Source organism: Capra hircus, chromosome 8, assembly GCF_001704415.2.
Source record: "Capra hircus breed San Clemente chromosome 8, ASM170441v1, whole genome shotgun sequence".
In the NCBI taxonomy this organism is placed as follows: Eukaryota; Metazoa; Chordata; class Mammalia; order Artiodactyla; family Bovidae; genus Capra; species Capra hircus.
This window is the reverse complement of record NC_030815.1, coordinates 771552-797993: the sequence shown is the minus strand read 5'-3', so window position 1 is coordinate 797993 and position 26442 is coordinate 771552. Positions and strand designations below refer to the sequence as shown.

At 48.7% G+C, this 26442-nt stretch overlaps 1 protein-coding gene across 3 annotated transcripts in view; it reads right to left on the bottom strand.

The window, feature by feature from the left end:
• PALLD (palladin, cytoskeletal associated protein) overlaps positions 1-26442 on the bottom strand; it is a 382006-nt gene that overhangs the window by 155949 nt on the left and 199615 nt on the right. The gene's annotated exons all lie outside the window — the stretch shown is intronic.

The following is a 26442-nucleotide window of genomic DNA, read 5'->3' as shown; positions in this document are numbered from 1 at the left end:
AGGGAAGTGCGGCTGAGGAGTCTTGCAGAGTCTTTTCCTACACAACCTGGCCAGCGCTTTTGGCTTCCACTCTTGAACTCTTTTAAATTAACGTTTTCCATCTCTCAAAAGAAATTCCCATCTCAGCAACTCCGACTTCAGCTTTTTTAATGGTCCTTTCTGGTCATCTCACGCTCAGTTATCCTAAATGCACCTGCTAGGTTGCCTAAGAAACTTCATATCCATCTGTTTCAGCTCAGAAAAAAAATCACAGCATGATGATGCATGTTGGAGACGAAAATCAAAGTGAACAAGCAGAGACAGACATTACACTTGTAAAATCTTTTTACAATGTTATATCCACAATTCAAAGTGGTCACATCTTTCTGAAACAATCAAAGTTTCAAATCAGACTGGGATGAGGCAGGTTTCCCTTCTTCAAAAGTGCATTCACAGAAAGAAAACACAGATGTTTCAAGAGGGACCAAGAAGGGGAAACAGAGTCTCATCACTATGTCTCTCCTTCCCCAAATCAACTTTTCAAACATCTTTTAGAACGTTTCTCTTTCCAAGCGTCTGAGACAGTAGAGCAAAATGGACATGTGTTCTGAGTAGCTTACATCACACAAAGGCTCAATACACACAGCACTCAACCATCTATTGAGCATCTATTGAGCTTGGACCATTTTCTCAAATCCTCCTGACACAGTAATTAATTAAGAGGAAACAAGATGAGAATGACGCCTGCTGTATATATAAGAACCCTGGCAACTGCAAGTCAGGCGTTGTTTCCAACATAAGAATGCTGACATCTGCTAGTCAGGGAAGAGAAGAGGCGGGTGGATGCTGCAGGTGAATCAGGGGTTCTGGTCTCAGCAGCAAGGACGTAGCCACAGGACCAGCTTCTCACAGGGGATGGCGTCTCCCGCCGATGCCACATCCACATGCGGAGGCAGCCAGTGACTCCTGCACCAGTGCTCATCAAAGGGGCCGTTTCCTCTGCCTGGACTTTAGGCCGGAAAGCCTTCTTCTCATTTTCTAAGAAAGCTTTATAATTTAAACTGTCCAACAAATACTTTACTTATTCATTTTACCATTTATATCTTGTAATAATCTCAGTACTACATATTAAGTTAAAAAAAGCAGAATAACAGAAATGACAGTGACTAAGAAGAGCTGACTCATTGGAAAAGACTCTGATGCTGGGAGGGATTGGGGGCAGGAGGAGAAGGGGACGACAGAGGATGAGATGGCTGGATGGCATCACCGATTCAATGGACATGAGTCTGAGTGAACTCCGGGAGTTGGTGATGGACAGGGAGGCCTGGCGTGCAGCGATTCATGGGGTCGCAAAGAGTCGGACACGACTGAGCAACTGAACTGGACTGAACTGAATGTGCTATCAGTTGGAGTTGCTGTGAACATGAGGGTCAACAAGGATTAACGCAGGGGGAGGCCAGAGGCAGACACAGCAGCCTGGGTGACAGGCGTTCAGGCCTGCGCTGGGTGGGGCAGGAGGAGCCGTGCGGAAAGGGAACAGAGTCAGAAAAGGAAACTGCAGTTACCACCGCCACGCGCCTGTGTGACGCCCCCACCCCGTGGTCACGTCACTGTCCTCACACGTGTTGGCTAAGAGTGAGATCTTAGTCACAGCCAGCGGCTTCTGCAGCATCGCCAACTCCAGACCCGACCCCAGACTGGTCTCGAGCTCCCCTTTTTCAATCAGCTTCTGATCACAAATCAAGGAAAAATACACCACAGAACGGCTTTGAACGCTGATACTAGGACAAGGGTGACGTGGGTTAGACGTGTGAGCGAGGGGATCAGACTTGGTCTGTGCTTGAGCTCACGGACACTGTCCCAGGCAGCCGGCCAGCGGCCAGGAACACGGGCAGCCCGCGGCCACCACGACCGGAGCCCAGCCCCCAAGACCCAGACAGCGGCGCCGGCCTTGGTCTCTGAGGCAGGATGCGGACCTCCCAGCAGTCAGGGAAGCGAGAGCGGAGTGTTCCTTCTCTCTGCCCCTTGGTCATGGTGGGCTCAGGAGTCATGGGCCCTGGAACTCGGGGAGCAGAGTCTCCCCAAGAGGCACTCAGTGAGTCGATGGGCTCGGGGGGGTCAGTGAGGCTGCCCCCACTTTGTGCAGAGGCCAGAACCTGAGCAGGGTCACAGCAGGGACTTTGGGGAAAGCAGAACAGCGAGTTCTCATCTTACTGCGGAGCACTTTGTTAGTAACGGAGTTTCTCCCAGGAAGCACCCTGGCACCTGTGGCTTGTGTGACAGCAGACACACTGCACACAGACAGAGCCTTCCCAACCTCCTCCCCACAGCTTCCTTCTGATGGACCCAGATGCCGCAAGAGGGTTTCTTTAGTGTCTCACCCTTCAGCTGTCTTCCGCATCTGACACTCAAAAATAGTAATATTCACATACAATTTTATTTTTTAAAAAAAAGCAGGCTCCAGTATGTTCAACCTCAGCCATCTCTGGAGCCATCTGAGCTGGGGCCATTCTGTTAATTCCCCAGTTCTGAGCACTAAAGGCGAGCACGTCCCTAGTCTGCCCCACTCCCTTCAGAGGTCAGATAAGATCGGGTGTTTGAAGGGGAGGGAATGCAGCCTGGCACCTCACTCTGCAGAGAACCCTGGCAGCAAGCAGAGCAAACACGGGTGTCTACCTGTGTGCGCCCATATGCCCCCAAGGGCTCAGAGGGTGCTTGTGATGGAACGGGGTTCAGGAGAGCCCCATGTGCACACCCTCTGCGTCCATCAGATGAAGGCTGGGATGCGCGACAGCCATGTCATGCCCACCCTGTTGCTCTCCTCCATCTGCCCACCACCACTCTCAGCTCATTGTGGACCCCGGGGTCACTAGTACCTGGACTCAGGCCCTTGAGGGTCTCTTCTGGAACATTTTTAAGCATGCTGGGGCAGCCGGTGATCTGCACGTGTGAGCTCCCCAACAGCCTGCCTACTCCCCCTGTGCCCAGTTCTGCTTTCTCAGACAATGGATGGAGGTTCTCTGAGTGCTGGGCTCCTGAGCTGTGAGCAGTCTCAGCGATCGGGGTGACTCCAGGACCCACTGCCAGGGTCCCCACTCTCCCACCCTTTCTGGGAACAAAAAATGGACCCGAGATGCAGTTGTGGTCAAGGATACTTTGGGGAAAATCCACTGGAAAGGAATGTGCCCAGGGTAAAATAAACAGAGCCTCACAAGACATACACCTGTGCCCCCACCCTCCTGCCCTGGACGCTGGTGTGAGGACTTGGTACCTGGGGATGCAGCCACGTCACAAGCACAGGGATGCCACACACACCCTCAGGACTGCGAGCTCCCGAAAGAGGCCCTGGCCACCAACACGTGGGTGTCATGTGCGAGTGTGTACATGTGTGAGTATGTGTGACTGTGTGTGTGTGTGTGTAGGTGCCATGTATGAGTGTGAGTATGTGTATGTATGTGTATAGGGTGTGTGTGTCTAGGGCGTGTGTGTGTGTATGTGTGTGTGTTGTGTATGTGGGTGTCTGAGTGTGTGTGGGAGTGTATGGGTGTGTGTGTGTGTGTGTGTCTGGGGTTGTGAGTGTGTCTGTATCTGTGAGTGTGAGTGAGCGTGAGAGTGGTAGTATGTGAGTGCAAGTGTGTGGAGGTGTGTGTGTGGGCTTGTGAGTGTATGCGTGTGTGGCGTGTGTGAGTGTATGTGTGAGTGTGTACACGTATGTGACTGTGGTATGTATGTGTGTGTATGTGTGGGGGGATGTGGTGGTGTATGTGTGCACGTGCAAGAGTGTGTGTGAGAGTGTATGTGAGTCTGTGTGTGGATGTGTGGAGTGAGCCTGTGCATGTGTGTGAGTGTGTTCAGTGTGTGTGAGAGTATGATGTTTGCCTCCGTATGCACATATAACAAAACGAAGGCATATAATTACTAAGGCGAACACCTTAACAGCCACAAGGCAATGGCATTTTGAGAGAGGAAAAACTGAACCAAAGCTGAGGCACTGAGCTGAGGCACCAGCACCTGCTCCGAGGCAGAGGCCCACGCACGGCTCCTCCACCCCAGGGGACAGCTCTGGGGTCTCCTCTCTGCGTTCCCGTTTGACAAGGTTCAGGTTAACCTGCGGAAGCTGGTCGAACGTCTGGTGAAATGGCGGGGAGAGGAGTCTGGAGCACGAGTGGCCCACTGCAGAGCGCATGCAGACAGAGCTGGCCCGCGAGATGGAGCGCGCAGAGGGCCGAACACCCGGGGGGCCCAGGAGCCGAGGAGGCGAGGCTGTCTGGACCCCGCGAGCTCAGAGGGACGCGGGCTGTGTCAACAGGACGTCGTTAGGGGCGGGCTGCCCGAACTCTGCTCCTGTCCAAGCCCCTTGAAGGCTAGCAGACTCCCCCTCTGATGCTCCTGGCACTGATCCTGACTCCCAGGGAGAGCATTTCCCACATTACGACCCCGCGATGGGAGACTCTGCACCCCCGCCTCCTCCTCCCCATCCCCTTCCCTCCTTTTCTTAATTCTGCTGCTTAGAGGAATAGCGCGAGTTTCTTGGCAGGTTTCGTTTCAGAGAATACTGTGTTCCTCAAGGCTGCTTTTTAAAAACCAGTAGCTTATCTGTGATAAACGTTGATGACAGACATGAAATAACACGAGAAAGTAGAGCCCGGAGCAGAAAGACGCTCAAACCAGAAATACATTTGGACAAGAAGAAAGGAGACTGGCAGCTCTGCACAATCTCGGGCTGTGCCATGCCTTCCCCTCATCCCCAGCAAACCTTTTCAGACAGAAACAAGGCAGGACATACGGACTGTGGCTGAGACGCCCCGCGGGGGCTGTCTGGCGGAGCTGTCAACTTACTGCCCAGCTTGGTGTGCCAAGGCCCCTGTGGTTCCCTGCACCGCTGGACACACAACATTCTCAGCTCCAAAAGGAACCACACTCCAGGACTCACACCACCACCAGCACTGGAACTTAAACCACTGAACACTGTCTTTTAGAAATAAATGAAAAGCTATAGTTAGTTGGGCTTCCTAATTAAGACGTAAATTGGAATCTTAGATACAATTTCACAAAAGTTCCCAGACTCTGTGATTTTTAAGGATAAAACTCATACCTCAGGTAATCAGGATTTGGGATTCTGCTAGTGACAATGACGTAGCTGGTAAAATCATTTCACTTTTCACTAGTTGCTAATGACTAAAGCAAACAATGGGCTTCCCTGATGGCTCAGTGGTAAAGAATCTGCCTGCGATGCAGGAGACACAGGTTCGATTTCCGGGTCAGGAAGATCCCCTGGAGAAGGAAATATTCTTGTCTGGAGAATCCCATGGACAGAGGAGCCTGGCAGGTTACAGTCCATGAGGTCTCAAAGAGTCAGACACGACTGAGTGTCTGAGTACAAAGCACGGAAGCACACTAATATTTGATAATTATATTTATGATCAAATTGTACTCATCACGTTGGTCATATTTTCCAACACATGTCAATAATTTTACAAGATGAATTAGTGGCACAAAAACAGACCCACAGATGAATGGGGCAGGATAGAGAGCCCAGAGGCAAACACACTCACCAGGGTCAATTAATCTCCAACGGAAGAGGCAAAAATAGACAATGGAGAAAAGAGAGTCACTGTAATATTAACAATGGTGCTGAGAAAACTGGACAGTAGTATGTAGTAGGCTGGCCAAAGAGTTCATTTGGGTTTTCCCAGGAAATGTTATGGAAATACCTGAATGAAATCTTTGCCAACTCGCTAAAAGAATGAAATTAGAACTTTTCTCACACCATAAACAAAAATAAATTCAAAATGGATTAAAGACCTAATGTAAGACCAGAAACCACAAAACTCTTAGAAGAAAACATACAGAGAATACTCTGACATAAATCACTACCAATGGTTTTTTAGATCTAAGGCAAAGGAAATTAAAGCAAAAATAAACAAATGGGAACTTAATTAAACTTAAAGCTTTTGCAGAGCAAAGGAAATCATGGACAAAATGAAAAGACAACCTACTGAGGAGAAGAAATGTTTGTAAATGATATGACTGATAAGGGGTTACTGTCCAAAATACATAAACACTCATACGACTCAATAGCAAAGAAACAAATACCCAATTGAAAAAACAGAAGACAATTCTCCAAATATGACAGAGGGTCAACAGGCACGTGAAAAAATGCTCAAATCACTATCAGGTAAATGCAGGTCAGAGCCACAATGAGGTATCACCTCACGCCTGTCAGAATGGCCATCATCAAACAACACAAACTATTAATGCTGGTGAAAATGCGAGAACAGGGAATCCCCCTGCACTGTTGGCGGGAATGCAAATTGGCACAGCTGCCAGAGAGGACAGTCTGGACACGTCTTAAGAAACTAAAAATAGAACTACCATATGGTTGAGGAGCCACTCCTGGGTGTATACCCAACCTTGTATGTGGACGGCCACTTGGTTTTTGACAAGGCTGCCAAGATCATTCAACGGAGAAAGAACAGTCTCTTCAGCAAACAGTGCTGGTATTAACACAACTAAATATTCACACACAGGAAAGAAGCTTGACCCTGACCTCACAGCACATACAGAAAATAAAGCTTTGATCAGTGGATCAAAGACCTAAACAGAAGAGCTAAAATTATAAAACTCTTAGAAAGAAACATGGAAGTAAATCCTCATGATTTTTGGACGTGGCAATGGTTTCTTAGAAATGATACCAAAAAGCACAAGAGAAAAAAAAGAGACTGCATCAAAATTAAAACTTTTGTATATCAAAGGACACTCAAGAGAGTATAAAGACAACCCCCAAAAGGAGAATATTTGCAATTGCATATCTGATAAGGGCCAACTAGCCAGATTATAGAACAAACACACTCCAACACCCCAATTAAAAGACGGGCACAGGACTTGAAAAGATATGTCTCCAAAGAGAATGTACAAATCCCCATGAGTAGATGAGTGGACAAACAACATGTAACTTCACACAGTGAAATATTACTCAGCCCTAAAAAGGAGATACTGAACAGTGAAATCCACACTGCAATATTGGTTGCTGCTCTTCAGTCATTCAGTCATGCCTGACTCTCTGTGACCCCATGGACTGCAGCACGCCAGGCCAGGCATCCCTGTCCTTCACCTGTCCCGGAGCTTGCTCAAACTGATGTCCTTTGAGTCAGTGATGCCGTCCAACCATCTCATTCTCTGTTGGCCCCTTCTCCTCCTGCCTTCAGTCTTTTCCAGCATCAGGGTCTTTCCTCATGAGTCAGCTCTTGGCATCTGGTGGCCAAAGTACTACATCTTTAGCTTCAGCATCAGTCCTTCCAATGAATATCCAGGACTGATTTCGTTTAGGATTGACTGGTTTCATCTCCTTGCAGTCGAAGGGACTCTCAAGAGTCTTCTCCAACACCACAATTCAAAAGCATCAATCCTTCATAGCTCAGCATTCTTTATGGTCCAGCTTTCACATCCATACATGACAACTGGAAAAACCATAGCTTTGACTAGATGGACCTTTGTTGGCAAAGTAGTGACTCTGCTTTTTAATATGCTGTATAAGTTGGTCACAGCTTTTCTTTCAAGGAGCAAGTGTCTTTTAATTTCATGGCTGCAGTCACCATCTGCAGTGATTTTGGAACTCAAGAAAATAAAGTCTGTCACTGTTTCCACTGTTTCCCCATCTATTTGCCATGAAGCGATGGGTTCAGATGCCATGATCTTAGTTTCTGAATGTTGAGTTTTAAGCCAACTTTTTCACTGTCCTCTTTCACTTTCATCAAGAGGCTCTTTAGTTCCTCTTCACTTTTTGCCATAAGGATGGTGTCATCTTCGTATCTGAGGTTATTGATATTTCTCCTGGCAATCTTGATTCCAGCTTGTGCTTCATCTAACCTGGCATTCTGCATGATGTACTTTACACATAAATTAAATAACCAGGGTGACAATATACCACCTTGATGTACTCTTTCCCAATTTGGAACCAGTCTATTGTTCTATGTCCAGTTCTAACTGTTGCTTGTTGACCTGCATACAGATTTCTCAGGAGGCAGGTCAGGTGGTCTGGTATTCCCATCTCTTGAAGAATTTTCCACAGTTTATTGTAATTCACACAGTCAAAGGCTTTGGCATAGTCAATAAAGCAAAAGTAGATGGTCTTCTGAAACTCTCTTGCTTTTTCTATGATCCAGTGGATGCTGGCAATTTGATCTCTGGTTCCTCTGCCTTTTCTAAATCCAGCTTGAACATCTGGAAGTTCTCGTACTGTTGAAGCCTAGATTGGAGAATTTTGAGCATTACTTTGCTAGCATGTGAGATGAGTGCAGTTGTGAGGTAATTTGAGCATTCTTTGGCATTGCCTTTCTTTGGGATTAGAATGAAAACTGACCTTTTCCAGTCCTGTGGCCACTGCTGAGTTTTCCAAATTTGCTGGCATGTTTGCAGCACTTTCACAGCATCATCTTACAGGATTTGAAATAGCTCAACTGGAATTCCATCACTTCCATTAGCTTTGGTCGTAGTGATGCTTCTTAAGGCCTACTTGACTTCGCTCTCCAGGATGTCTGGCTCTAGGTGAGTGATCACACCATTATGCTAATGAAAGTAGCCAGAGACAAAGGTTATATACAGTATGATTTTATTTATGTGAAGCACACAGAAGAGAGGTTGCTTAGGGGTGGGAAATGGGGGTTTGGGAGGAGGGCTTGCTCAGAAAGCACCAGGTTTCTTTCTGATGAAAATATTATAAAAAACAGACTGTGGCAATTGGTGGGCCTACTGTGTCTACACTGAGAACCACTGAACTGTATGCTTTACATGAGTGAGCTACAGAGTGTGTGAATTACGTCTCACTAAAGCTGTCAGAACAAGGAAAATGAATTAGGCAGGTAGCTAATAAAAGCTAGCTAAGTTTCAGCACTTATCCACTTAAAAGGAAGAGGCAAGATAAAAGAATCACATAAATTTATATAGTTTCAGGATTATGAATGAAAATATTTAAGAACTGGATTAAGAGTACCAAGAATCCATGTCTACATGAGGGCCTGACGCCTTCCATTAGTTTCTAGTCTATCTGATTTACGTGCTCAGTGTCAATGTTCTCCTTGTAAGAGTGAGAAACTTCTGTGAGTTCTCCAAACTATTCCACCCTGAAGATGGAGCTCCTAGTTTTCTAATCACTTTCCAGTTAGGATTTCTTTCATGTGAATCCATTTCAGTGGAGAAAACAATTCCTTGTGAAGAATACACTGTCAGATTATGTAAAACAAACATATCATGTGTATTTTAATGTTTCTGATGAATCGTGTTCTACTCTTTGATTTGCCCTCAGATAACCTTGGTTTGACTAGGAATGGCATTATTTTAAGGTCAGAAAAGGGAAGAATTGCGCTTTGAGCTCAGGTTACTTTTGGAGACACTTGTAAACATCCTACACTTTTCTGAAATTTCTGATTATGCTCCCTGACCCTAAATATCATTTCCAACAGACCCTGAATTTCTGGACTGGGTGGGCAGCAACCGGCTTTCTCCAATAAAAGGCTACCAGCTTGCCCTACATCAGCTCAGGTTGTTCTGGGCTCACCCCCAGCAACACACATTAAGTTTCCTCTCTCCTGCATGACTCACGGTTCCTCTGAATCATTGCTACACTTGCTCTTCAAGTTATTCACCACCTGGCACTGAGTCTAAGTCACTCACCTACATGGAAACAAGAGAGGGAAGGGGCTTCAAGAGAGCTGACCAGTAAGAGTTCTGGAGAAACTCCCTGTGGAAGAGGGTCTGTCCTGGGCTGCAGACATGGACAGGGGTCCTGGGCTGCCCGAAGTTTCCAGAGTTGTTTGTCATGGGAGGAGATGCAGACAGGCCTTGGCGAATTTAGAAACTTCTCCTTCATGACAGATCAATTGGTTATTACAGGGCTTTGAGGGTCCCCTGTGGTCCGTGAGCAGTGTTTCCTGCCTGGCTACAGTGCTGAGCCTGCCCCAGAGAACAGACTGTCAACATTCTGCAGCCTTATGTAAGCATAAGTGTCCCCGCCCCACCCATCTCTCTCTCTCTCTCTCTCTCTCTCTCTCTCTCTCTCTCTCTCTCTTTTTTGGTTGTGCTATGCAGCAGGGGGATCTTAGTTTCCCAGCCAGAGACTGAACCCATGCCCCCTGCAGTGAAAGGGCAGATCCTGAACACTGGACTGCCAGGAAAGTCCCTACTCCCCTCATTTCTGATATTCAGCATACAAAAGTTCACACATGTAATTTTCAGGAACTCTATGGGACTTGAATGAAAACCAGAACTCCTAATCGGTCAGTGATTTTTCCATCAAATTTTTTTCCTCACTACATTTTCTTTCTTTTTTTTTTCCTCACTACATTTTCAAGGTGAAGCCGGGGTGGAGGGGTGGGAGGGAACATAACCTAGGAAAAATTCACTTGTATTTTGCAAGGTTTGCAAGTTGGTTATTTCAGAAACTTTCTCTATGTGTAGTCAAGGAACAAAAGAGTCATTGTCCACATTGCCTTAATGAAATTAATGCCAACAAAGGTAGGCAGCACCAGCTGGGTGCCCGCCCTGTGGCTCTGCTCTGCGCCAGCACATTGTCACCAAGACCACAGTCCCATGAAGCAGGCACACCGACACGCCCTTGACGCGAGGAGGAACTGGGCTAGGGCGTGAGAGGCTCGTTCAAGGTCATCTGGTCTGCAGTAGGGGCTCTTCTCAGTCTACACTGCTTCCTGAGACTGGAAACAGCGTCCCTTTAACAACAAGGTCCAAAGTCACAAATGGGCTTTTACTAAAACGTGGTGGACTCAATGGATGCATTCTAACTGTGTTTCTTTCTTAGATCAGGGGTGTTAGAGGGGAGGGAGGGAGAGAGAACCACTGTGGTTTCACTGGGATATGAGTGAAGGAAGCCTCACTGACTTCCAGAACAGCAGGGTGGCAACCAGGTGCCCCCAGGAGCTGACACCAACAGGAAGGGTGCTCCCTGAGCAGCTGAAGGCCTGGCCACTAGCCTCCTCCGAAGGCGGGGGACGGCAGAGCAGAGGGCAGCCTGGAAGTTCCTGGGAGACCAGCTCCACCCATTCCTGGAGCCTCAGCCACTCCTCCTCCTGTTCTTCAGAGTCAGGAGGCTTCCACTGTGTGGACAGCGAGACCCAGTGACACCTGGCCCAGCAGAGGGAAGGGGCTGAAGACGAGCACAGGAATCAGGTGGATGTGCCCACCGAGGGTTGAGGCCAGCCCCCTCTCTCCCAGCCTCCAGATGTCTGCCAAGCAGTCCCTGCTGGTCCAGTCTTGGACAGGGAAGGAAATGAACCCTTCTTCTTCTGGAGAAACTGAGCAACCTACAAGGAAAGGCCTGTAGACCCTGGCATTTGGGGTCCTTGCCAAACACTAGGGGGACCGCTACCCACCAGCAAGCCGCAGCCAACCAGTTTCCAGTCAGTGATCATGAGATATTTAAGGAAAACGTCAGACACAGAATTCAGGGCAAGTGGATACAAAAGAGAAAGCAAGAAAGAAAGAAACTTGAGGGAATAGAGAAAATGCCAAAAATGGTGGGGGACAGCTAAGTAACAAGAATAATGACAGTCACCCCCCCCCCCCAATAAAAACATCCAACGATTAACAGCTGCAGAGAGATACAGGGCACGATGTCACCCCTGACACAGAGCAGGATGCCACAGAAAATCTAGAGAATGAAAAAGAAGACTTGGGAAATGAAAGTATGACTGCAGAAATGACAAATTCAGCGAAAGGTTTGGGAGACAAAGGTGAAGAGATCTACAGAAAGTACAATGAAAATAGGCAAGAAAAACACAGAAAATCAGAACCTCAGGCCTAATGCAGCAGTTCTAGACATCAGGATAATACAAGTTTTGGCAAGAGAGGACTGAGAGACTGGAGAGGAAGCAAAAAGTGATAGGAAGAAATTGGCAGAATAAACTTTTGAATTGCAAGTATCCTACCTGAATATCCTGTACAAGGCTGGAAAAATACTGCGCATCACTGAGGAAATCTCAGAGCACCAGGATCAGAGATGAGCTCTGACAGGTTTGTAGAATGAAACAGTAACTGGTCACACACAGAGGCCCAGAAAGCAGACTGGCCCTGGGCTCCCCCATGCCAGCACTGGAGACTGGAAGACTCTGAAGCGAGTTCCTCAGAACTGTTAGGAAAAGCCTATCTGTCCCTGCAGACCCAGCCTAACTGCCAAATCAGTGTGAGGATGCAATAAAAACAGCTTCAGACAACCAGGGTCATTTGTTTCTCGTTATTCAGTCTCTAAGTTCTGTCCAGTTCTTTGCGACCCCATGGACTGAGCACGCCAGGCTTCCCTGTCCTTCACCATCTCCCAGAGTTTGCTCAAACTCATGTCCATTGAGTCAGTGATGCCATCCAACCATCTCACTGTCTTTTGCCCCATCTTCCTCCTGCTCTCAAGCTTTCCCAGCACCAAGGTCTTTTCTAATGAGTCAGCTCTTTGCAACAGGTGGTCAAAGTATTAGAGCTTCAGCATCAGCATTAGTCCTTCCAATGAATATTCAGGGTTGATTTCCTTTAGAATTGACTGGTTTGATCTCCTTACAGTCCAAGGGACTCTCAAGAGTCTTCTCTAGCACCACAGTTGCAAAGCATCAATTCTCTGGCACTCAGCCTTCTTTATAGTCCAACTCTCACATCTGTCCATGACTACTGGAAAAACCATACCTTTGACTCTATGGACCTTTGTTGGCAAAGTGCAATCTCTGCTTTTTAATACATTATCTAGGTTTGTCACAACTTTCTTTCCAAGGAGCAATTATCTTTTATTTGGTTACAGTCACCATCCACATTGAATTTGGAGCTCAAGAAAAGAAAATCTGTCACTGTTTCCATTTTTCTCCCGTGAAGTGATGGGACCGGATGCCATGATCTTCATTTTCTGAATGTTGAGCTTTAAGCCAAATTTTTCACTGTCCTGTTTCACCTTCATCAAGAGCCTCTTTAGTTTCTCTTCACTTCTGCCATAAGGGTGGTGTCATCTGCATATCTGAGGTTGTTGATATTTCTCCTGGCAATCTTGATTCGAGATTGCACTTCATCCAGCCTGGCATTTCGTATGATGTTAAATAAGTTAAATACGCTGGATGATGACATACAGCCTTCACGCACTCTTCTCCCAATTTAGAACCACTCTGCTGTTCCATGTCTGGTTCTAGAAGCCACTGGTCCTTCATGCTTTCTTTGAAAGCTACTGGAGGGTGTGTGCTTCTGGCATATGAGAGAGGAAAATGAAAAAATGAAACACTGGGCATTTAGGAGCCAGGAACCAAGAAAAGAAAGAGGGGAAGGCACCGCAAAGATGAGAGTGAAGGGGAGTCAGGAGGAACAGCTGTGCCCTGAGCCACGGAGCAGTTGGTCAAGAATGGAGAAGAGAATGCGGGGACTGCCAGGGGACACGCCTGCATTTCAGATACTTCCACAGCAGGAAAATAACACAAGAAATGCAGCGTTTAATGCACCCCAATGTTCACTGCAGCCGTTTTCACAACAGCCAGGACAAGGAAACAGCCTAGATGTCCATCAACGGATGAACAGATAAAGAGGGTGTGGTGCATATACACAGTGGAATATTACCCAGCCACGAAAAGGAATGGGGTAATGCCATCTGTAGCAGTGGGCCACTGCTAGATATTATCGTACTAACTGAAGTCAGAGAATGACAAATACACTATACGTAGAATCTAAATTATGATGCAAACGACCTTATCTACGAAACAGAAACAGACGCACAGACACAGAGAAGAGACTTGTGGTTGCCGAGGAGGAGGGAGGGATGGAGTGGGGGTTGGGGCTGGCAGATGCAAACCATTACAAACAGAATGGTGGCACAGGGGACTACAGTCAGCATCCTGTGACGCGCCACGATGGAAAAGGATGCGGAAAAGAGTGTGCGCGCACATGTGTAACCGAGTGGCTCTGCTGCACAGCAGACACGGAGAAAGCACTGTTAAACCAGAACTCGCTCAGTTAGCAAAGAAGCAGCAGCAACACTGTTTAGAAGGTGCTGCCCTGGCGGTCTCAACAAGACCCGACAAGGCTACAGATAGTTCATCGTGAAAAAAGGCCAGGACCAGGACGGGAAATAGCCTGGGTGAGCCTGAGTGCCGTGTCCCAGACACGCCTCCATCAGACTGGCCTCCTGCACCTGCACAAAGGTGCGGAAACAGTTTCCCTGTGACTCACGCAACTCCTTACTTTGAAATGTTACATCCGTTTGACACATCCAGGTTGTATAAGTAGCAGCAATGAAGCATTTTCAGAGGAAAAATCTGCAACGTGTCTACTTACTCTTCATGCAGGACAACAGTCACTGTTCCCATAGGGATAAACATCCACCCACCATGTGCCTTTGTCGGTGGGGGGGAGTGTCCATTCCATGGTGGAGACTCTCAGGTTATGACTGCATAGAGTGGTTTTCCCTCCTGTAACCTCCACAATAATCCTGTTTCACCTGAGACAGTGTTCTGACTACACACTCAAGTCAACATGGGCCATACATGAATAGATTGTTTCTTAGAACAAGACATGCTCACACCACAGGCACCCATCGACAAAAATAAAAAAGACAACCCACCAAAACAGAGAAAATATTTGTAAATTATATGACCAATAAAGGGTTAATACCCAAACTATACAAACACCTCACAGGACTCAACAGCAGAAAGAAAAAAAAAAAAAAATGAACAGCCTGATTAAAAATGGGTAGAGGACCTGAACAGACATTTTTCTAAGGAAGATACACAGATGGCCAACAGAAACCTGAAAAGATGCTCAGTATCACTAATCATCAGAGAAATGCAAATCAAAACTGCAAGGAGGTATCCACTCACATCTGTCAGAATGGCCATCATCTAGAAGTCTGTAACTGATAAATGCTGGAGAGGGTGCGGAGGGAATGGAACCCTCCTACACTGTCAGTGGGAAGGTAAGTTGGTGCAGCCACCATGGAGAACAGTAGGGAGTTCACAGGACTTAGAAACAGAGCTACTCTCTGGGCCAGTGATGATACTTCTGGACATTTATCTTCAGGAAATGAAATTGCTATTTTGAAGAGACAGCTGCACCCCATGTTTGCTATAGCTCCATTCACAGCAGCCGAGACACGGATTCAGCCTAAGCATCCATCAATGGGCGAATGGTAAAGACAGGAGGGTGTCCCCCTCTCTCCCGCGCTTCTACACACACACACACACACACACACACACAATATTCAGCCATAAAAAGAAGGCAACTCTGCTCTTTTTGACAACATGGATGGACCTTGAGGGCAGTATGGTGCATGACAGACTGAGAGAGACTGAACCTGTACTACATGACCTCATCTTTGTGTGGAATCTTTAAAAGAAAATCACAAAACCCAAAAAACTGGAACTCATAGATACAGAGATTAGATTGATGGTTGCCAGAGTCTGGAGGTGGTGAGGGGTAAGTGAAATGGGTGAAGAGGGATCAAAAGCTACACACTTCCAGGTGTAAGATAACTAAGTCGGGGATGTAATGGACCACGTGTTGGCCGCAGTTAACCATGCTGTGCCGTGTATTTCCAAGCTGCTAAGAGAGTAGGTCTCCAGTGTCCTCCTCGCAGTGATGGGTATTAAGAGGACTTATGGCAGTGGCTGTTTCACAATGTTCACACATATAGGAAACACACTGCACATCTTAACTAATATGGTGTTCCATGGCAATTATTGCTCAAGGAAAAAAATTAATAAAAAAAGATCAAAAAAGTTGTTGTCTATAAATTTCATGTGAAAGTAGATCACAGGGGAAATTTGACACTGGGAGAACATGACTCAACCTGGGAATAAATCCAGAGTAAATGAGAGATTGCTCACAACCAAGTGGGATGCAGCGAGCTAGAGGAACTCAGTTATTTTCTCATATAACCCTAAATTAGTTTTAGACTCTGTGGAGTTGGATCATAAAGAAGGCTGAGCGCCAAAGAATTGATGCTTCTGAACTGTGGTATTGGAGAAAGCTCTTGAGAGTCTCTTGGACTATAAGGAGATCAAACCAGTCCATCCTAAAGGAAATCAGTCCTGAATATTCATTGGAAGGACTGATGTTGAAGCTGAAGCTCCAATACTTTGGCCACCTGATGCGAAGAGCTGACTCATTAGAAAAGACTCTGGTGCTGGGAAAGATTGAGGGCAGGAGGAGAAGGGGATGACAGAGAATGAGACCATTGGATGGCATCACTGACGCAATGGACATGAATCTGAGTGAGCTCCAGGAGATGGTGAAGGACAGGGAAGCTAGGCACGCTACAGTTCATGGGGTCACAGAGTCTGACACGGCTGGGTAACTGCATGACTGAACAAGGCCCTGTGGAGTGTACGCTGCAGGCTAGGAAGGATCTGGGAGACAGAGGAATTCAAAACTTTAATTTATCATCTATGGATACTCACAGTGTTGGAGTGACTTCTGGTCATTTTCCAGAGGTCAAGCTCTTAGGCAAAAGGCCATTCAGCTCAGGCCAACCTCCCACCCAAACCCACGACACAGAGACAGCCTGGCGGGACGGCTTCCCCAAACAGGCCCAGTTGGGGCCTGGGTGCGATGCCTGTTGTCTGCCTGGACCCCCTTAGCCACAGGGTTCCACCCAAATCCAGCTCTAGGTGTGAGGCCCAGTCTACATCCAGGTGGCGTCTGGCTCATCACCAGCCTGCCTGCACGCTGCCAGGCGCTCAGGGAGGAGGACAGGCTGAGAGATGCAGCCCGGGTGCGGAGCCAGGGCAGATGGGCAGGCGGCCCCAGCTCCAGGGCCCCCGTTTCCGAGGCGCCCTCCTCCTCCAGAACACAGGCGGCGCTGCAGAGCCGGTCCCCCCTCACTCCACCCACCCACGACTGTGGGAGAATTCCAGCTTACTTACACTGCTTCCTACGGACTGTGTGCGAGTGGTCTTTGACCTGTCATTACGTGCAGGAGAAAGCCTCGCCGTTTCCCCGTGGGTGACACACAGTGACCACGGGGGCAGCAGCCCTTGGCGGAAATCAACTTCTCAAGTAACACACGGACAGGGGCCATCTCACTGCTTCTAGAAACTTCCATATGCCATTTTTGGTAAAAATTAAAACTTCTTCGTTATCTTTCTCTCCAGCAAGACAGCTGTGTAGCGTCAGACTGTCACAGTAAGGACAAGACCAAATACAGTTCTTAAACGCAGGATAATGAGAACACGTGAAGTGAAATCCCTGCTGTTTCTCTAGGAGGCCTCTCTGTGGAACCCTCTCCTCTGAGTGTGAGACTGCTTTGTGACATACTGCACACTGGCTGTAAAGGACGCTGCTCAAAGGAAACAACAGCTTCGTGAAGGAGAGGAGGGAATCAGACGATAAACACAGTCTCCCAGAAGGCGGCTTCCCCGCCCCGGGCCAAACTGTCCAGAGGGCCAAGCTACAAAGTCCAAGTCAGAAATGGCAGGAGACCTTTCACGGTACCACACGGTGCTCAGGCCGTGTTTGGTGGCATTTGTTTTTCTTGCTGCGGACAGTACTGCACACAATGATACGTCCCAGAAACCAGATGGCATGGCAACTATTTTCCAATGAAGACAGAAACAAGGACAAGGAAATATTTGTGGTCTTTCCAGAAATCTTTCACAACCTTCACATTTAATGGCTATTACTAGCAAAGCAGAAAAGTTTGCAATGATAGCCGAGCCACATAATTACCCATATGTGACCGATTTATAAAATCTTCTGAGATTAAAAAAAGCACACCAGTGAACTGGACCTACTCTCTGTGGTTCCCAACATGCAGAGAGAAGGGAAAATACTTGGAGAGTACGCTAGTGAATCCACGGTGTCACTAGCTTCATACCAGGAGGCTGGAGTCACAAAGACCATCTGCAAAGATACACCCTCGGCCTCACAGACATACAAGGGGGACCCACGGGACGCTGAGAATCAAAGCAGGGCATACAACAGGCACATTCCAGGGTTTCTGAGTGAAGATGGGGGAGGGACGCGAGAGGCAGAGACACTAACGGAACGTTTCTGTTTACAAAGGCTTTTGAGCATCATCAAAAACCTTCAGAGTCAATACATATCCTTCCCAAAGCCTTGATCACAGGAGGCACCCACGTCACCCTCGTGTGACCTCCACACCCAGGGTCAGAAGATGGGAACCTCGCACAGCAAAGCTGCAGGTCCTAACTACAATTAATTCATAGCTTCCTTTTGAAGAAGGGAGCAAACTTGTGTGTCAATTTACACACGGTTATCCAGCCAACGTGTCTCATGAAAATCTACGTGTTTTATCCAACTCGTTTAATAAGGACCTTATTCTTAAAACCAAATGAAAGAATATCCAGTTCCCTGCCACATATGGAAAAAGTTTTCAAAAACCAACATCCATTCCAGTGCTCTCCACGAGGTTTGTGTAATCATAACTTAAGTAAGGAAACAGTCATCCCTAGGTTTGCTGAGAAAATGGGCAGTCTGCTTTTACACATGGAAGAGGAATTAACTCAAATAAAGCTCCCTGTGACTAATATTTTCACCATTAGGTGATGAATTCCGTTCAGTGAAGGATCTACATGGTCACAGAAAAAAAGAAACGGATGGTAAAAAAAAAAGAAAAAACCAAAAACAAAATTGGCAACCCAATGTTGGTCTGTTGCAGCAGACAGAAATACATTCTCTAGTAGTAAAAGTTGTAGACACAAACTGAAATTCAATACCGATGGGTTAGAGACTCACTAGCTGAGAATGACTGTCTTACGGTATCAAAATCTAGGAAAGAGGTTTGTGCAATAAAAACCCACTCACAGTCTTCCCTGGATGGAAGAGGTGGGTAACCACAGAACGAACACACTGCTACGATGGAAATAAAATGAGAAGTGACGAAAAAACAAGTGTGAACTGGACTGGAGATGGCCATCTGCTTCTCAGTACTAACACTGTGCCTGGGTCGCTGGGCGTGAAACCCCAGCAGGTGACCCCGGGCGCCTGACGGTCCTGCCCTTCCCCTCCCTCGAGGCAGCCTGGCCCTGCCTCTCCTCCCGGCCCCCCTGCTCTGGTCCCACAGAGCCCCCTCTGCAGGGTTATCTGTGGGGCCCTTATTCCCACACAACACCCCGCCTCCTCGAACAGTGTCGCTGGAAGTGCTTCGGTACTGACGCACGTTGCTGAAGTCTTGAGAATGTTAGGAAGTCTGCTGTGATCCTCTCTGGATCACGTGGTCCAGAATGGTCTCGTGTGGTCCTGGGCTTCCTGGTCCACTCCGAGGACAGTGCTGATCCCCCCGGGTGGCCGCCTCTCTTCAAGGTCTCTGTGCCCACCCAGCACCCCTCTCCCCAGCTTGACGCCAGCCCTGGCCAGGTCCTCACTCTGCTGACAGCTTCACTGATTCCCCTGGCCATCATCCATGTAAACGTTCCTCCAAAGTGTCCACTTTGGGCTTCCCTGGAGGCTCAGCTGGTGAAGAATCTGCCTGCAATGCAGGAGACCCTGGTTTGATTCCTGGGTTGGGAAGATCCCTTGAAGAAGGGATAAGCTACCCACTTCAGTGTTCTTGGGCTTCCCTTGTGGGCTCAGCTGGTAAAGAATCCGCTTGTGTTGCGGAAGACCTGGGTTTGATCCCTGGGTTGGGAAGATCCCCTGGAGGAGGGCATGGCAACCCACTCCAGTAGTCTTGCCTGGAGAATCCCATGGACAGAGGAGCCTGGCAGGCTACAGTCCATGGGGTCACAGAGTCAGACACAGAAAAGTGTCCGCTTTGGACTCCCTGACCACCTTCTCCATGCTGTGACATCCTGTCCTGCGCCTCAACTGGACACTCAGACATCCCTGGAATGCCTCAGCCGCTTGCAACTTCCTGTCTTGAGGTTTCGAATGTTCAGCATCCTCTCCCCCTTCGCTTGCTCCCCCACCTCCCTGTTCTCCCATCTCCCCTCCTGAGTCGTCTTCATCCTTGGTGTCCATTCCCTTGACTCCAAGCTCTTTTCCCCTCAAGCCTCAATCCGGCTTCACCTGCTTCCCTTTCTGACCCAGCAAGGGCCCGGCCAGTGGTGCCAGCCAAGGAGAAAGCGTTGACACAGTGTTCACCTTGGAGGGCAGACCACGGCCGTCTCCGAGTCCTGAAACCAGGCTCCCTGGGGGCGCCATGGGCCAGTGTCCAATCCCAATGGGTTCTCCCCATTTCCACAAGGCACACAAGTCCTATCCTGGACTCCCTGACCTCTCTCGTTGCTGGCCTCAGCCTTGCTGGCTCTTATTCATCCCATTCGCCACAGCCCCTCTTCCTCTGCTGGCAGGTATTGTTACCTGACTCGGAACCTCAGTCTTCCTTTCCGCGTCTCTTCTCCTTCCCCAGTGCTTCTGAGCCGGAAGTTGCATCCTACTTTCTGGGCGAGGCCCTGTGTGGACTGGCCTCTCAAGGCTGATCTGTAAAATATCTGGCTTATCTGGGCTTTAAGATGGAAATGCCTGACTCCTGTCACTTTTATCCCAACGCCTGGGACACGCCTTTGGAGGAAGGGGGTGTGGCTGGTTCAGAGGAGAGGCGCACAGACAGTGAGTGGCGCACGGAGTCTGTCTGGAACACAGGGTGTTCTCCAGGGAGGGCTCCCAGGACACGGCCACAGCCCACAGGGAGTCCAGGAGCCCCCGGCGTCTGGGAGGAGCGGAGGGCTGGGGGCCAGGGGGTGGGGTGGGAGCTCACAGGCCGCAGCCTCCTGACTCCAGCTGTGCTCAGAGCTGATCAGCCCAGGTGACTGAGCTGAGGCTGTACAGAGGGTGGAGGACGGCAGAGACAGGCTACAAAAGGGCTTATTTTGTTAACAAATTTGTTAAATTGGATTTTTTAAAAAGCTGTCTCTGTCTTGTTTTTTCTCTGGTCATGCCACAAGGCAATGCGGGATCTCAGCTCCCTAGTCAGGGACAGAACCTGGGCCCCTGCATTAGAAGCATGGAGTCTTAACCACTGGACCACCAGGAAAGTCCCAGGGCTTCTTTCTTTTAAAATAACACTTGTAAGCATAAAGGAACTCATGTTGTTGAAAAATCAGTTGGGAAATCAAGTGAACAAGAAAACATCATGTGCTCAGCAGCCCACCTCCCTGAGAGCTCCTGGTAACATCTGCCGTATTTCCTTCTAACACACAGTGGGAACTTTTACTTATTTTTTTGGCTAAGCTGTGTGACCTACAGGATCTTAGCGCCCTGACTAAGGACTAAAAGTGCCCTCAGCAGTGAAAACACGGGTCCTAACTGCTGGACTGCCAGAGAGCCCCACACAACACACATTTAGTTTGTTGAAATAGTACTTCTTTTTCTTTCACAAAATTAGTATTCAGCTCATACATGAGCTCTTCTAGTAGTTTTCGCTCAGCACTTTTGTTACTATTTGGACACCAGATTCACAGCACTGTCTCTGGGCATGTGGTTCATACGTGGCTCCGTCTTTCCTCTGAGCCAGGTCTGCCTCTTTAAAAATAAAAGGTCTCTAGCCAGCAGGGGGAGAGGGCAATGGCACCCCACTCCAGTCCTCCTGCCTGGAAAATCCCATGGACAGAGGAGCCTGGTAGGCTGCAGTCCATGGGGTCGCTAAGAGTCGGCCACAACTGAGCGACTTCACCTTCTCTTTTTACTTTCATGCATTGGAGAAGGAGGAAATGGCAGCCCACTCCAGTGTTCTTGCCTGGAGAATCCCAGGGACGGGGGAGCCTGGTGGGCTGCGGTCTATGGGGTTGCACAGAGTCGGACACGGCTGAAGTGACGCAGCAGCAGCAGCAGCAGCGGGGACTACGTTTTCTAGCTCACTCTGTGATCACTCAAGGGGCCCTCATATGCACGTAGACAAGATGAGATGGATTCACTGGAGAGACATTGCATCATCACGCACTCGTTGACGGAAAGCACCTAATATTTAAGATGAACACAAAGCATTCTTCTGGATGGCTGAGAACAACTTCCAAATATACGTAGTGTTATCAGCAAATACTTCCAACTCTATTTTAGACACAAGACGGACTCAAGCTTCTTTTAGGACATTTCTGTATCTTTAAGGACTTCATCATACCTACTGGGAGAGGGCTCTCTTTGACCTTTGTTCCTTACTTTGCCCCCAACTGCTTTCCTCATTTTCTCTGTTCTGTGTGTTCAGATCTAGCAGGTAAGGCTTAACCTAGGATAGCACCTAGGAGACCATTTGTGTTTTAAAGCCAAACAGGCAGAGTGACAGAATTCAAGAGTGAGATCCTGAACCCCAGTCAGCAAAGGGGAAAGGAAGGAAAACTTCCAGCGTTCTGACTGGGCTGCACCTGCGGCCTGGGCCGTGTCCCACGTAAACAGGATGGGGAGGAGCAGCCAGCAGCCCTGGAAGGTAAGCAGACGTCCACATCAGACAGCGCTGACCCGTCAAGAACACGCACCTTGAAGCAGCAGTGTGCCTGCCCTCCAGCCAGCAGGCAGCAGGGTGCAAGGATCCCTCGCTTTTCCACACATCTCATGTTCTCTATAGCACTGTAAAGTCAGATATTCATAAAAGGTGACACAGAAGAAATGAGGAAGTGAAAAGGCTCCCAAATCAAGTACCCTGGATGTCTGGGTACTTCTCTACTGTACCTCCATCAGTGGGATTTTAGTTTGATCCTTCATATTCACTCAACTTCTAGGACAAGCGGGTCAGTGGGAAGTACCGTCAAGTGAGAAAACTCTGTAGTTGGTGGGGACAGAGAGTAGAGACCCTATAGTGTACCTGGGTCAGAAGTAACCCCGAGGAATGAGGTCACTCTAAACGGGAGAGACTTCTTGCTCTTTGTGGGTCTGTTCTTATTTCATTCATTCAAAATATTTCTGTGCATTTATGGTTTGTCAGGCCCTGACCGAGGACCCAGCAAAACGGCAGTGAGAAGACAGTGAGGTCTTCCGCGGTAAGAAGCATCCCCATGGGAGAAACATCACCCAAACCAGCCTGCAGGCAAGTGAGCAGAGATCAGAAGTAGCTCCGTGCTGTGGGGACAGCAGAGAGTGTGGTTTATGGGGACAGCTGGGGACGCCTCAGGGCAGGTGGTAACAGGGAACAAAGGGGGCAGCCAGCCATCTGCAGCCCAAAGGCATGCCAGGGAGTGAACACTCCAGGCAAGGGGACCCCACGCCCCAATTTCGTGTCTAGGAGTGGGGTGGGGACCATGGGGAGCTTCCAGGCAGGGCAGGTCCGGCTCAGCTGACCCTCTGATGAGAGGGTCCAGGCTGCCCTCCTCCTCCTGTCTGCTCTCCCCACTGCTCCTCATCATGCGGATGTCAGCCCAGAACTGGACCAGGCGACACAGTAGCTGCAGTGCATTTACAGGGCCTGTCCCGTTTTAAGACAAGCGCTGCAGGAAGAACCGGGGCTCTCAGGGTGGGAGCGACAGCAAGGAGGAAGACGCAAGGGTCCGAGGAGCAGCCCAGCTGAGAAGCCATTTGGCTCTTTCAGGTAGGAATCCTGATACTGCTTCCTGCAGGGGCCAGGGGGGGGCAGTGAGAAGCAGAGGAAGCTCCGGCCACACCTCGGGCAGGTGACCGAGCAGGGAGCGCTGCAGGGTCACACCGCCATCCACAGACACAGGTGGGGGCTCTGAGGCGGGGGGAGGACCCGCGCTCGGCTCACAAGCGTGCACCGGCTCCCCGTTGAGCGGTCCTGCGTCCAGCACAGGGACGTGCCCCGGCTTCCCGTCCTCTCCTCGCCTCTCGCCTCTCGGATGCCTCATCGGCTCCTTCCGCACAAGAGGAAGAACATCAAAGAAGCAGGAAGTGACAGGGTCTGACAGCGGCATCCGCTCCTTCCACGCCTCTGCGCCTGGTGCAGGACGTGCGCTTGGTGAGCGGACAGGACCTGCTTCTCCGTGCTCTCCACTGCCGCCTGCTCAGTGTGGCCCCGAGGTCGCCCCAGGTTTGTCCCTGGAGATGCCACACGCCTGTGTCTTTCAGGGACTGCTTTTCGGCAAGAATAAAGAGACGGGATTTTGTTTCCCATGAACAAACCGAGTGGTGTATTTATTTTGCCTCTTCAGGCAGCATTTGGAGACTTATTCGGTGGGCCCTGAACAAGGACGATAACATGACAAGCAGCTCACAAGCTGGTTTACCTTCCTTCCCTCCTCTTTCGCTCTGATAAGCACTATGATTTCAGCCGCACGTCACTTCTCTCCTGTGCACTGCGAGGGACGACGCTGCGTGTCAGACACGGAGACTCTCGGACCCTCTCACGGCTTCCCTGGGTGCAGTGAAAGTGCCCTCTGGTCTATGGTGCGGTGTGTGGGCACCTGGAACTCACTAAACGGCCATGCTCAACCCCAGGGAACTCACACCGGAGGGGCAGAGTGTGAGCCAAGGACATCTCCTTGGGAGTGAACGTGGGAGCCCACAGCCCTGGGCCGGGGTGCACCCTCAGGGCAGAGGCAGACCGCAGCCAGGGGCTGGGAGGGCGGCAACACCCGTGCTGGGGGTTTCTGTTCTAGAATCTTGCTGCAGAAAGGAATTCAGGACATTCTTATCTTTTCATTTTAGTCTTTTTTTTCCCCCCTCTCATGATTGCTACTGAGCTATTTGAGAGGAAAAATACAAAGAGATTTTCCTTCTAACAATGACACTTTTCAGGACTCTAACAAATAAAATACCCTTTTCAGATTCACTTAATAAGAGTAAATATTTAAATTCCTACTATTTTCAGTTCCTCCTAATTGTTTCCTATTTTTTTGGTTACAAATGATTCAGATGAATGGTATGCCATAAAGTTCCCTACCCACTCCCCAAATATAAGCCTCTCCTTTTCTATGAAAAGGAGTAAAGTCCTGGGTTGATGAAAAAAGATTCGAGTGGACCAGTTTTTCCACTGCTAATCATAAGATGCAAAATTTCGCTTTTTCCCAAAGTATGAAAAGAAACAGACATGTATAAGAATTTTCCTTATTATAAGAATTTTATAGTGGTTACATTAATCACTGACACCCTGGACATCATTCCACATTATCTATAGATGTCATTCAGCGGCATTCCTATCAATGGATACAACCTTTAAAACAATGAGCCAACCTTCTCAGATAACAGAGAAAGGGGTGGAAGGCCTCATACCAGACCTCGGCACTGGTTCCCTCAACCACTCCTATATTGTTTGACCTGCCACTTCAAGCATGCACTCGCTTTGTGATGAAACCAAAATTTTAAAAAGTGCTAAAATTCCTAAGAAAATTTAAAAATTGATAAATATGTTGGCAGAGTCAATCACCTATTATTTCCTCCGTAGTAACGGGAAGGTACTCATACAACATGGACAGCATGAATGGATGCTCTAAGGACACACTTACACACAAAGATTTGAAAACAGAAAGCAGGACAAAAGCTGCTACCAGCGACGTGACTTCTGAGCTACCAAGTTTCCCTCAGTTTCCTCATGAAGGGAATTTAGACACTGAAATCCACCTTCCCTGGACTTGACTTTAAACTGAGCGCCTGCCTAGCAAGCAGATCATGATGTCAGTCCGCAAACTTGTGCCCTAGCCATTCAAGTAGCTCTTAATAACCACAGAAGTGTTCCGTCCATCTTTTATAGACATCCCCCCACACAGCTGAGTCGGAGCTGAAGAGCTGCTGAAACCCCTGAGATATGGAGGCTGCGAGGCCTGTGAGCAGCTCCTTCTGTTTGCTCTCCTGTGATTTATACTCGAGAGCCAGCAGGTCTTCTCAATGGACATCTTCCCTCTCTGCCCTAGGAGGGCTGGTCCCTTGCTTCATCCAAAGCACTGCAAATACACACTCTAGGTGCAAAGCTAAAAGCAGACGGCAGAGGCAATTAATTCAGTGGGCTGGAGCTACAGGGGCATAAGCCTCTCTTCAGATGGCCTCTCTGAGCTGCTGAGACCTGTCCCGCATCTCAGGGGGGCTTTGTCTAGGTGAGGAACATGCTACTGTACACAGCTGAGCAGCCCACCGCCCACAAAACGTGCCCGGCAGATACAGGAGGAAGCCTGAGGTGTTCATTGTCAAAGATAATAAAAGCAAGTTCTGAAGCTGCCATACAGGGCAGTGCAGAAGTTTCCTTTCACAGAAGTGCCTGCCCATCTGTTGACTCAGGCACTCCTCTGGCTGATTTGTTATTTGAGTGTCTAACAATGCCCACAAAACTGCCCAGTAAACAACACAGTGATGAACGAATGTAAGATGCCATCCTAATCTGAAAACTGGCCTGTTCCCACAACGAGCCACAGGCAGGGGGAGGAAGCAGTCACTCCTGTCCTGAGACTGCCTTCCAGCCCCACAGCATACCCCTCCGCCAGACAGCGAGGGGAGCACAGGCCCTGCGGAGTCCATCCCCACGGAAACACGGCCTCAGTGATAGGACTCCCGCCGACCTCCATCAGGGCAGGGACTCAGCTCCGCTCTGCTCAGAGGGATCCTTTAACTGACACTGTAACGGGTTCACCACCACCCTCCCCGGTGGCACCAGCGCAAACCGCGCAT